The sequence below is a fragment of the Cololabis saira genome, chromosome 5 (genome assembly GCF_033807715.1).
Source record: "Cololabis saira isolate AMF1-May2022 chromosome 5, fColSai1.1, whole genome shotgun sequence".
Taxonomy (NCBI): Eukaryota; Metazoa; Chordata; class Actinopteri; order Beloniformes; family Belonidae; genus Cololabis; species Cololabis saira.
Genome location: NC_084591.1, coordinates 26,076,116 through 26,088,221, shown reverse-complemented (window position 1 = coordinate 26,088,221; position 12,106 = coordinate 26,076,116).

Sequence of the window (12,106 nt, the reverse complement as noted above, 5' to 3'; positions counted from 1 at the left end):
CTTGATTTTCCTCAAAGGATTCTGTTTCTAATAGAATGAAAAACATTTGTTTGAGAGAATTATGGCCACAAGGGTTAGGTAGCAGCCTGTAGTGTGGGCCCAGAGAGAAGTATTGAGGCACTGATCTCTGATTATTTTCTCTAAAAGGTCAAGACAAATCCAGACTAAGTAAGGACATTGAACAAAGGGCTGGATTTATTTCGGTAATGGAGAGTTTTCCACATATCGGAGGCTTCACCCTTGCTTGAAAATTTAAAAGAGGGAATAAATAAGCAGGACGGATAATGGTTGGTGATTGCTTGTTCTGAATTGCTGAGAAGAACAGTCCTCTAAAAAATGTGAAATTTCATGCAGGAATAATGAAAAAAAAAAAATATATATGTTCATCCATCTATCCATTCCCTACACCTGCTACTCTCAGGGGTACTCTCAGTACTCTCTGGACAGTATGCTAGCTCATTATGGATGAAATCAACAGAAATTAAAATTTAAATGGGGTCAGCGCAGTAGCCTGGTATTCCCTCAGACCCAGGGATATCTTGGGAGTTTGCTCATTGTCCCCGTGCATACGTGGGCTTTTTCCAGGTGAGAGTTTATGGTTCTTTGTCTCTGTGTGGCCTGTTTTGGACTGGCGACCTGTGCAGGATGTATCTGCCTCTCACCCACTGACAGCTGTGATACCCTCCACCAGATCCCAGCGACACTGAACAGGATGCAACGGATGTAAATAGCGACTGAAATGGACATTTGAAGGAGAACAATGTGCATTTATTCTACCTGCCTATACTATTTTCATTCATCCATAAGCTACACTTAGATTCACATGTTTTGCATTAGAAGTGGAACCAAGCTGACAATTGGTGAGAGGCAAAGTAGATACATATTTATTGTCATTGCATATTTTTATTTAATCTAATATGATTTAGCAAAAGTAGTTAACTTGATAGTTCCAATAAAACTCACAGTTATAGTGCTGCTTACGCTATAAAAAAATGAATAGGTGGATGCATAAAAGTACAAAAAAATGCAGCACCTGTCAGGATTTCAGGAAAAGATAAACCCGCCAGAGAAAAAGGGTTCTACTCAGGCCGTTATGACCCCAAATCCTGCAGAAGGAATGATGGCAGTGATCTCTTTTAATGCTTTCTGGCTAGGTCATTAGTTTGTGGTAAAATAAATCAATAAAGTAAAAGTTTGACCAAAAAGAGAAAGACAGAGAGTCATGCACTCACACTTACATCATCTAATTTAGAATTGCCAATGAAAATAGGAGGCATGTGTTGGGATTATGTTTGCAACGTGAAAATCTTGTGCAGGCAAAGGGAAAGCACACAAGCTCCCCAAACAACTAGCAGTTTTTTTTTAAACTTTTTGGCTGTAAGAGAACTGTGATAAACACTAAACACTGCGCTCCCTAATGCTATTTTCACATTACTGTTATTTGAAATGATGTTGTGTAAATGGCACAGGATCAAAGTCACAAAAAAAAACCCTTGTCATAAAAGATTCACTAATGCTTGTATCGCTGCTGCACCTTTGCTGTCTAAATTAAGGCTTCTGAAAGTGCAGCTTTGTATTGAAAGCAGCGACTCTCACATCAAACCTGCCGTCATGCACTTCACAACACAGCTGGACTGAACAAGAAAGGTGCTGTAGGCACTCTGCAGTCACTGCAGGGTAGTATGCATATCAATGTGTCAATAGTCAGCACCTTTGGTACTCTAGGTTTCCTGCAGTGATCAATAGGAGATGGACATAGAATCGCAGCTGGGCTCATGACAAATTTAGATCCCTGGCACACAGTGGCCTTCACAGTAGCATCATTCTTTGATTAAGTAACTCAAAAGGAAGGGTACCACAGAAATGTTTTGCTTAGATAACTGTACAGATCTCACATAGAACCAGAAAATCCCAAATCATAACAATTATAGAAGTCATTGTTCTCTCAAGTAAAGGGCTTTTTAGTGTTCAGTGTTCTACCAAAGGCTTTATGTCTTTAGTTAAACCCTCAGACTAACAGTTGATTGCAGGTGGAAAATAACACAGAGGGGACCAGGCACCTCACTGCAGCAGTTTACATAATATCCCAAGTAGTTTTGCTCAAATCAGATGACATGCTGTATTTTGCTGGCATTAATAATCAGTCTGTGAACTGTAAACATCTGTATACAAAAATATGTTTGTAATAGATGATACACAGTGGGAAGCCACATTAAAAACTATAACAGTTATATACATCATTCATTTTTGTCATTAATAGACACTGAAGGATGTGAAAATCGAGGTCCATATTGCTTTTGGCTTTAAAACGCGTAGTTCACATCTGTCAAACTAATGCTTTCAAGTACCTGCAATAGAAGATGACACCCACGTGTCTGACAGTATGACACCATCAACCCAATACATCCAGAGGACACAAGTGTGACACCAGTCACAAAGAGTGTCTATTTTGTTCAATTTGCAGCAGTAATGGGACTGTAAAGAGACCAGCTGAGGGTTCAGGGGTTTCAAAGATGCTGGTGTGGCCAATTGTTGACGGATTCTTCAGCAGACGCATGATTAAGCAAAAAGATTTGTTGCAGCTGCTCCTGCTCCCTCTGCCATCAGCCCTTTCCATCCGTTGTTTGGTTTTCCTCATCGCAGTGGCCACCTGTTCTGATTCAGACAAAACTAAATATGAAGAAATACAATGCTGGCAGGAAAAGAGAAATGAGACGTGCATCTGGCTCAGTTAGCGTATAAATGTTCTGTAGACACAATTCATTTCCCTTCAGAGGTTGATAAAGCATTTTGAACTGAATCAAACTGAATTAAGTTGAACTGAATTATATGGAGAAAATAAATGTAATATTTACTTTCTATAACCTGAAATATACATGAAAAGCCAACTTGACTGAGAAATGATTTTGTTAAGATCATGATGGTATAGAATAAACTTGCATATATGCCCCACTAATTATTTTATTGTTCTTGGATGCCATTAAGAGATCAGTTAAAACCTTAAGGATGAATTGGATAAATTATTGAATAGAATATGTAATATCCTTGTTTTGTTCGAATGTTTTTTTTTCTTTTTTTGTCAGTTTAACTAAGGTATTGGCAAAGGTTACTTTCATACCTACTGGCTTCATTATGCTTAAAACAAGCTCATGTTTGTTTTTCTTGTTTAGTGTGGTTGATTTTGTCTGGTGTCAACTCAGTAATCACACTTGGGGAAGAGGCAAAATAATTAGATCTATATCCCATCAAAAAAGGTGGGACCTATCTGAATCAAATGGCAATCTCTAGTGGTCTTGGTTAGAAACATGGTTTTACCGATGCAAAACAAACCCAAAAGCCTACAAGTGCATCATTTGGGGCACTACCTTAGGTGTAAACAGATCTAGGATTATAGGAGATCAGGGCTTAAACTTGAATTATGGTTCTGCGTCAAATCGACGCCGTACACACGCCGTCACCGCAACGCCGTCACCGCAACGCCGTTGTGAACCCTTCGGACTTCCCAGTCACTCCATTTCGCCGCGGTGCAGTACCCCCCGTGCAGTACCCCCCGTGACCGCTAATTCGCGATCTTTTCCTGAATGGTTTATCCGACTTTTTCCGGTCACAGTGAGTCAAAGAGATAAGGACAACTTTTGTGCAAAAAAACAAAACAAAAAAAAAAATCACACATACACGAAGAAAAGAGCGCTGAAAGTTCACGACTGCTTCAAACCGGAAACCGGAAATGCGTTGCTACCAAGCGAACCAATCACAGCCCTCTCGTCTGCGTTTGGTCTGCGTCGGCCCGACGTATAGTTACAATTTCTGGGAGGTACGCGTCAGTGACGGCGTCAGTGACGGTGTGTGGTACGCGTCGACGCGTACCACATGCCGTAGGCACAGCGTCGTTTTGACGAAGAACCATAACTCAAGCTTTAGCCAGGTACAAGTGCGTTCGATGGAGCGGGTGGCGAGTAGCTGGCAGTGATGAGAGGGAAACAGGCAGGCCACACGCTGCTTTCCTGTGCATGCTGCCTCTCTCTGGTGAATTCTAGTACTGCACATTATACTTAGACCAGCTCAGAAGCGAGATCCGGGGGTCTTGAGAAAACATCCGGGGCAATAGTCCAAGTAGCCATCCCCTAGATCCGCAAATGGAAGACGTGCTGAAGTTCAGCCCCTTTTCCATTGGCGGATACCCCGTGTTTATTACCTCAATGCAGCATGTTGCCTGTCCTTTTTATATGAATTTACACAAGGTTGGGTGTTGAGCTGCCCTGCTCAGTAACTCCGATGTTCTGATGAACAGAATGACGTGGGACGGCGGGACCTGCTGTCAACGACCACAACAGCAAAAGTGGCAGATGAAGACTGGACCGGTCATATTTCGATTTTAGCTATACGATATGGTAAGCCACTCCACAAATCCCATTGCTATTTAGAGTAGCATGGATCTGGCACCTGCTCCGTCTCCTGCACCCGGTGTTGCATCAGCCAGCTCTTCTAATGTAAGTGAGGCTGAGCAAACACACATCGTGGCCATTGTGTTACGCAGTACCACTCGATAGCACCTCCGAGTCCTCTTCACTCCCCTCACCTCGGTTTCAGGCACTGGGGAGGCATAACACTCGTTGCATTTACATTGCCCAGTGCATGTTAAACACTAGTCTGTTAAACCCCTTTTAGTTTTTGAAGGATTAACACTGAGCTAAAACACAGTCCTGTGTGATTAATGGTAGCAACCTCTTGGACTGTTTTGCTATGCACCTTTGGCAACAACTTTGCATCAAAATATTTTCTTACAGCTGTAGCATCACGTGATTTTCAAAAAAGTATTTGGTGGGAGAGATATAAGCAGTTTCATAAGGGCCACCAGGAAGGCGACTAATACACTTACGTTTGCCATGTCATGAAACAAGCACAACACAGATATATTTCATTTTTTCATCCTGTATTAACAGTTTTTTCTTCCCATGGCAGACGGGTTGAGGAACAACATACAGCTATACTTGCATTTCTGTTTGTGTAAAAAGAAACAAGACCAAGGTAAAAAGCTACACGTTTCCAAATCATCTGGTGAGACAGACCAGGGCAAAATGTACCAAGCTGTGAAAGAATTCACACAACCATGCAAGTGGCAGTAATAGAGGAGGGATCTTTGGGACTACTTGCTCTGGAGTTTTGACGTGAACAGAGCACAGCCATGGCTGTTAGTTCTGCTTTTCACAGAGGTGAGCACATAATGGTGTCTGTTTCATGGATCATTGAGACTCTGAAACACAGCAGAGCACAAGTTACTGTGACTGAAAAGAGACGGAGAGAAAGATATCTGCCTCAACATTACACCGGTATGGGAGGTGCGAGACTCAGTGGCGGCGGCGAGAACTGCTGGAACACTGTACCACTTTCCAATCCTCCGGTGTGATAATCTAAGAGAATTTAGCCAGAAATATGGTTTATGATGATAAATGTGTGTTTCGTAAAAAACTATATAACTATAACAAGTTTCAAACATATAAACATAGAATGTTCAGGCTTTTAAAAAATGATTATATTAACTGGATAATTTTAGTTTTTATAAATATGAGCCTTGTTTTCTGGGGTTGCTAGCCATACATTTTTTATGTGCAAGCATTCTTTGATTAGGGCCCAAGCACTTACAGTGCGAAGGCCCTATTGCATCTGTAGGAGATGTCGTTTTTATTTTTCTTCCGACGAAATAAGGGCCTTTTTGCCCCCATAAATTTTTATATTTCATGGTTTTCATTAATGGGCGTGGCCTAATGGCTCAACAGCACCCCTAGAAAACTTCGTGCCTCAAGCCCCACAATACGGTTTGACGTATATGCACGAAAATTGGTACACACCTGTATCATGTCGCAACTTAAAGAAAAGTCTCTTGGCGCCATGGCCGAAACCGAACAGGAAGTCGGCCATTTTGAATTAATCGTGCAATTTTGGCGCAATTTATGCCACTTCTTCGGCCGTTAATACGGCCTGAACCGTAACGTGCACCCAGGTGTGTTATACATCAAAATGTGCGTCTCCATCCTGCGACGACGCACATTACTTTTCTCAGTTAAAAGCATTACCGTGGTGGGGCACGGTGGCGCAGCAGGTAGTGCAGCCGTCTCACAGCAAGAAGGTCCTGGGTTCGATTCCCGCCGGGGACGCTGTGGGCACTGAGTGCGTGTTAGTTCCCCCATGACTTCAGCTCCCACACCCTGGGTGGGGTTGGCGAAAGGATCTTTCTGTGTGGAGTTTGCATGTTCTCCCCGTGTTCCCTTGGGTAGCAAGGTGAGCTACCCTCACAAAAACATGCACACAGTCCTGGGCTACACATGCCCCCTCTGGCCAACCGGGGCGCCAGATGGGGTGGGGAGGATCCGGCCGGAATAACGTGATCCTTCCACGTGCTACGTCCAGCTGGAGAAACCCCACCCTGTCTGGTGAAAAGATGCGGCCTGCATCTTTTCTTACCATGCAGGTTAAGGAGGACACCTGAGCTCAGTGCAGGGCCCTCCCGGGGTTGGTAGAGGATGGCAATGCACAGGACTGTTAGGTAGGAGCACTGGGTGATTAAATGGGGAAAAAACCGGGATAAAAAAAAAATATATTTATAAAAGCATTACCGTGGTAATGCTTGGTGCTAGACACCAAAAAGCGCGCCCCCCCTTCATCTGATTGGTCCATATTTGATAGTTCCTACTTTCTGCCATAACTTTTAAATGGTTTGACATAGAGAGCTGTGGGTAGTGTCATCAGACTCGGTTTTGAGTCCTTGACCATAATTGGTGCAAATTAGCTCCGCTCCTTCTTCTGATTGGTTGATATTTGATAGTCCCTATTCTTTGCCATAACTTTGAACGGGTTGTGATAAAGACATGTGGGTGGTGTCATCGGACTCGGTATTGAGTACTCGACCTACATTGGCCTGAATTAGCCCCGCCCCTTCTTCTGATTGGTCAATATTTGATAGTCCCTATTTTCTGCCATAACTTTTGAATGGTTTGATATAGAGAGTCGTGGGTGGTGTCATCCGCTAAATGTCCAGGCCTGACATGCAAGTCATACAAGAGCTTCCACTGCAGCACGCCTGAACGTGCACAAGGGTGTGAGGGCCCGTTAATCGCTGCTTGCAGCTTTAATTCCAGTTGTGTTCTTTTCCAATTACTAACCATTTATTGTCTAGCTGCAGTGTACTGAAATTACTTTTTACATACAAACAACGCAATATTACACAGTTGTCAGAGCTGTATGAGGTAATACTATAATTTTCATGTGGTACCATCATCATATACATCAGATAGTTGTTTTTTGGGTACGTTTTAAATGTCGCAGGAGGATTTTTAGGACCTAAGTGCAGCACAATGAAAGGTAGAATAGAAAAGTATTGACTGAATTATTAACAGGAAGGGCTTTTGGCTGGAAGCAGGTAACAGTCCTTGGAAGACTTGAGGAACCAACAGAAAACAATGCTGACTGGCAGGCTGAGTGCTCTGGAACAGGCCCACTATTCCTGTGGGTGTTTGGTGATGGCGACAACTCCGTGGGGGGGGGAAAGCAGCATCAAAACCAAGAAGTCAAGCCAATACTGAGTGGTAGAAAATAGGGCATTGCTGCAAAGACAATCTAGGCCAGAATGAGGGAAACAGTGCAGCTTAAATGCCGTCTGGCTGACGAGCAGTGATGAGCTGCAGCTGAGGCTAAGCAGGTGTGGAATATTGAAGCTGATGAGGAGGTGTGGCAGAGAGGTGAGTGAACTCACCCCTCACAGCATGAGCCATCAGGGCAGTGGGACATTAAATGCTGCAGAGTGATGGAACAAAATAACAACTCCTATGTGCCATCATCAGTTGAGGCGTGGCAACCGTAGGCTCGACCAGGCTGTGTTCAGAAAATTTTCTGTGCATATCATAAAAGAAGATCATAGTTGTTGTTTTTTAGTATTAAAAGAAAAAAAAAATCACTCAAAGCTGAAACAATTTCTCTTTTTAAGCATTATATAAACTTTCTATTATGGTATTAAACCCTATTAGTAAACATAGATCTGTCAAAATCAAAAGAAATTGAAATTTTAATATTTTCATTTTCAAAGTACAGTAATACTTAATATGAACCTGCTGATATGCTAGTGTATGCATATGATCTTACATCGGCCACATGCTAGGTCTACTCCAGCAATAAACAGAGATGGACTGACTGAAAACATATACATCTTTCACAGTCATGAAGAGCAAGCCTTGAAATAAACATACATTTTCGTTGCCGTCTTTGTGCAATTAGAGAGGAGACTTGGCATGATGTTCAGAGATTCAGAGAAGCAGCACCAAGAGGATGATGAGTTCGATGTTGAGACGCTCCATCATCTCCATCAATCATTTGCTGTTTCTCACATTATACAACTAACACAATCTCTTTTGGGGCGAATGGCAGGGATACACCCTGGACAGATCGCTTGTCAATTGCAGGGACACGTACTGTATAAATAAATAACCACACACACTCACAGAATCACCAAATAATCTGACACTCTTTTTTTTCTTCTTTTTTTTTTACTGTGGGAAGAAGTCAAAGCACCCAGACAAACCCCACATGAGCACAGGGAGATCATGCAAACTCCACATAATACTGTATGAACTCCCAAAGGAAAACATTTACTTTTGTGGACCTGGAACTTTCTAACAGATAAAGTGACTCTGACTTCTTTTGAATATCATTTAGATCACATTCCTATAAAGATCTGGTAACGTGCCAATTACTATAATAAGTGATGTATGACTTCTAGGGTAAATGAAAGTGTGAGGGCAGCAAGAGTTGGTTATTCAGTTAAATGCCATGGCTTCTAAAGGTACCCATTTGTAACCCCAGATTTGACTTTTGCTTGAACAATGACATATCAAGAATTCTGGTAAAATCTGATACCTGTCACAGTATGGTAAAAACGTTCTTTAGAAAAACGTTAAAAAAGTTCCACATAAAATGAGGTGAGCAGATGACGAGGGAGGCCTTTTATGGTGTGAAAGCTTGCACATTATAGCAGCTGTGGAAGCTAGGGCACCGGGGTTATTCAAGTGAAGTGTAGTAATTAGATCGTTAAACAGGATAGGCACAAGAGGAACGGGGGAAAGTCGGTTGTAGCGCCTGCATGGGTGTTCAACACCGATGGCATGAAGGTTGAACCTGCCTTGCTGCCTCACCCACTGACTAATTAGGAGACGAGACATATTGTTGTAGCTTACACTCCACTGTTCATCTACTGCCCTCATGGCTTTCTTGATTAGATAAAGCTTTGCTCTCTCTCTACACTTGCAAGTTGACTGTTTTAGCCGCAGGGAGATCTGGGAATGACAAGAGAGCGCAAGCACATCCAGTTTCTGAATGCAAGGAAACATCTGGTGTGGTTGTAAAAATATTATTTCAAATGCTGCAAACCCAACCCCCACCCCCCCAGACGCCACTGTCATGAGTTGAGAGGAGCTGGACCCGAGTGTTGAAGACTGAGGTGGCAGAAGGTCCAAACAAAGGAATTTTATTTTACAAAAAGCACTTCTCCACAGGAATACAAAGACAAATGGCCAAAGGGGATCACTAGCAAAATAAAGACAACTCAAAAAATACTTCAAAGTACAGCCCTTGAAAGTAAAACAGGAAATAAAAGGTAACAGAAACAGCTGAAGACAGAGGCAAGAAAACAAGACGAGACCCAAAGGACACTGAACCGAAACCAGATCTTAACAGAAAAACACCAAAGAACACTAACACACACACACACACACACACACACACACACTAGAACATTTGCTGATTTGCTTCGTCAAATTTGATCATTGGTGCCCTTCTGAAAGAGTTTGACCAGACATGAAACTGAGGACAATATAATATTATTACACTAAACATAATAAAAGGAAGAAGAATTTAAAATAAGCCTCAGGACAGCTTTTAGCAGAATGATATTTAGTCATCGAACTCCAAACAGAAAAGCAAACATGATAAACATCTTTTCAGCATTAATGTGAGAGCGTCCCTCATGGTTGACATCATCACAGTGCAGCCTGATTCATCTTTTCAGTCTGTCTGTGATGAGTGTCGTAGTGTGCTATGATAGGGAGAACCTGAAAGTCGGCCATCTGGATCATACGGATGTACCTCGGCAGCCATTCTCCCCTAATCACCCTCTATAAACATACAGTAGTGTATATGTAAGCCAGACTGATCTGCTGCTACGCCCTGAGGATGGTGCTGCACATTCTCCCTGTCTTTTAGGCAGAAGACATGGCTCGATAATAAGTTGTTAAGCTTGCCTGAGGCCTAATGCGGTTTAGATTAAAGTCTGTAGAAGCCAAGTGTTTGGAGGACCATTGCCATTTATATCTTCTGTAGAAAAGGAGTGTTGTCATGTAGCCTTTCAAAGGACAAATGCTCATCAAGCTCAATGGCATTACTCATTATATTTATTTAACAGATGCTTTTATCCAAAGTGTCTTACAAGTGAGGAACAAATGGGGGTGGCGGTGTCATGTGAAGTTCAGAAGCCTGCCTGAGGACATGTGAACACAGAAAGCTGGATTGAAACTGCAACCTTCCATCTAAAAGACAAGCATGCTTCCTTCTGAGAAGCAGTGACCCCAACTGTAAACCAAAAAATCTTCACACAGGTTAGTTTCCTTTCCATTTGTACGGCGTGAGCCAGTGAGGCTTCTCTTTTCATTTAATCACATTACAGCCCACTGAAACTCTTAATGGCCCTATAATGGTACTCATACATTATCTGGTGCCTGGCAGTGTACTTCAATATGATCTAAAGTGATATTAAGCTTATGTAAAATAGGAAAAATGTAAGAGAGCTCAACAACAAATGTTTCATACTTTAATGATGAGAGTCAGGCTGGGTGAGACAGTGAGGGTGTTTTTAGCTCTCAGGTGAAATGTATGTCAAGTTGTATTTCCTAAAGCTTCAAATACAGATGCTTTATGGGCTTCATGTAAACTAAACAGGTTCTTTATAAACTGGAGCCTCCACAGTGATCACAAGTGATTTTAAGCAGCGTTTGTCAGGCATGAATTAACAGGTAACTATCGTTTTCACGTATACTCAATGTTTGTAAAACTGAAAATCCTCTGCATGTGTAAACATTTCTTCTTTCATTTCAATTTTATTGATATAGCTTATAACAATACAAGTCATCTCTAGGTGGTTTCCAAAGGCCCAGGAACACGACCCCTCAGCAATTATTACATAAACAATGGTAGGTTAAAACTCCACCAGCGGGAGAGAAAAACCTGGAGCCAAACAGTGGCAAGGAAAAACTCCTCTTTAAAAGCAAGACCAGGCTCATAAGACCCGTGTCAGTGGTACATTTAGACAAGATGTGTCTTATGTGATATGATAAGTCATTATCCGTTATCGGAAGCATGAGAATGAGACTAGTCATGGACACCGAATGTCAACAACTTCACTTAAAAAAGGAGCAGGGACACGGCATGGCACAGTTTGGGAGTTTAAAATTCAAAGTATTTTTATTATAACCTATTTGGTTTACAGCCTGCAGTGAATATATACACTAAACCAGCAAATACATATGATGATAATTATTAAAATATGTTATTATCAAACTAATAGTAACAGGAAGGAATAATGTTTTAAACTAGTTCATTTTACCCTGCATCTGCATCCTGAAGGCATCGTGTTGGATGGCCATAGATGTGATGTCATAAAGACAAGCTCATAAAATCCTATTATAACCTCAGGTTTAACGTGAGAACAGAAAAATGAAAACATTGCAGACATATAAAATATTCATACTAATAGCTTTAATCTGCAACAGGATCTTCTATAATACATCAATATGGGTGTAATTTGTCATTTTCTGGTCGACCTCTTCAGCAACCAAAATGATTGCAGGGTTTCATCACTACTCATCCCTTTCCTGTAATTTCCTGCAACCTCCACCTCGTACTGGACAGACAGCGGAGCGCCTTCTCTAGCAGACTGTTACAGCTCCTCATGACATAACCTTGTACAATAATGTAGCCCCACCACCCCATACACAGGCTAAAGGTGATATTCGGCACCGGAAACCTTTACAGGGATGTTGCCAAAAAGCAGGTCGGCAGGCTGGAG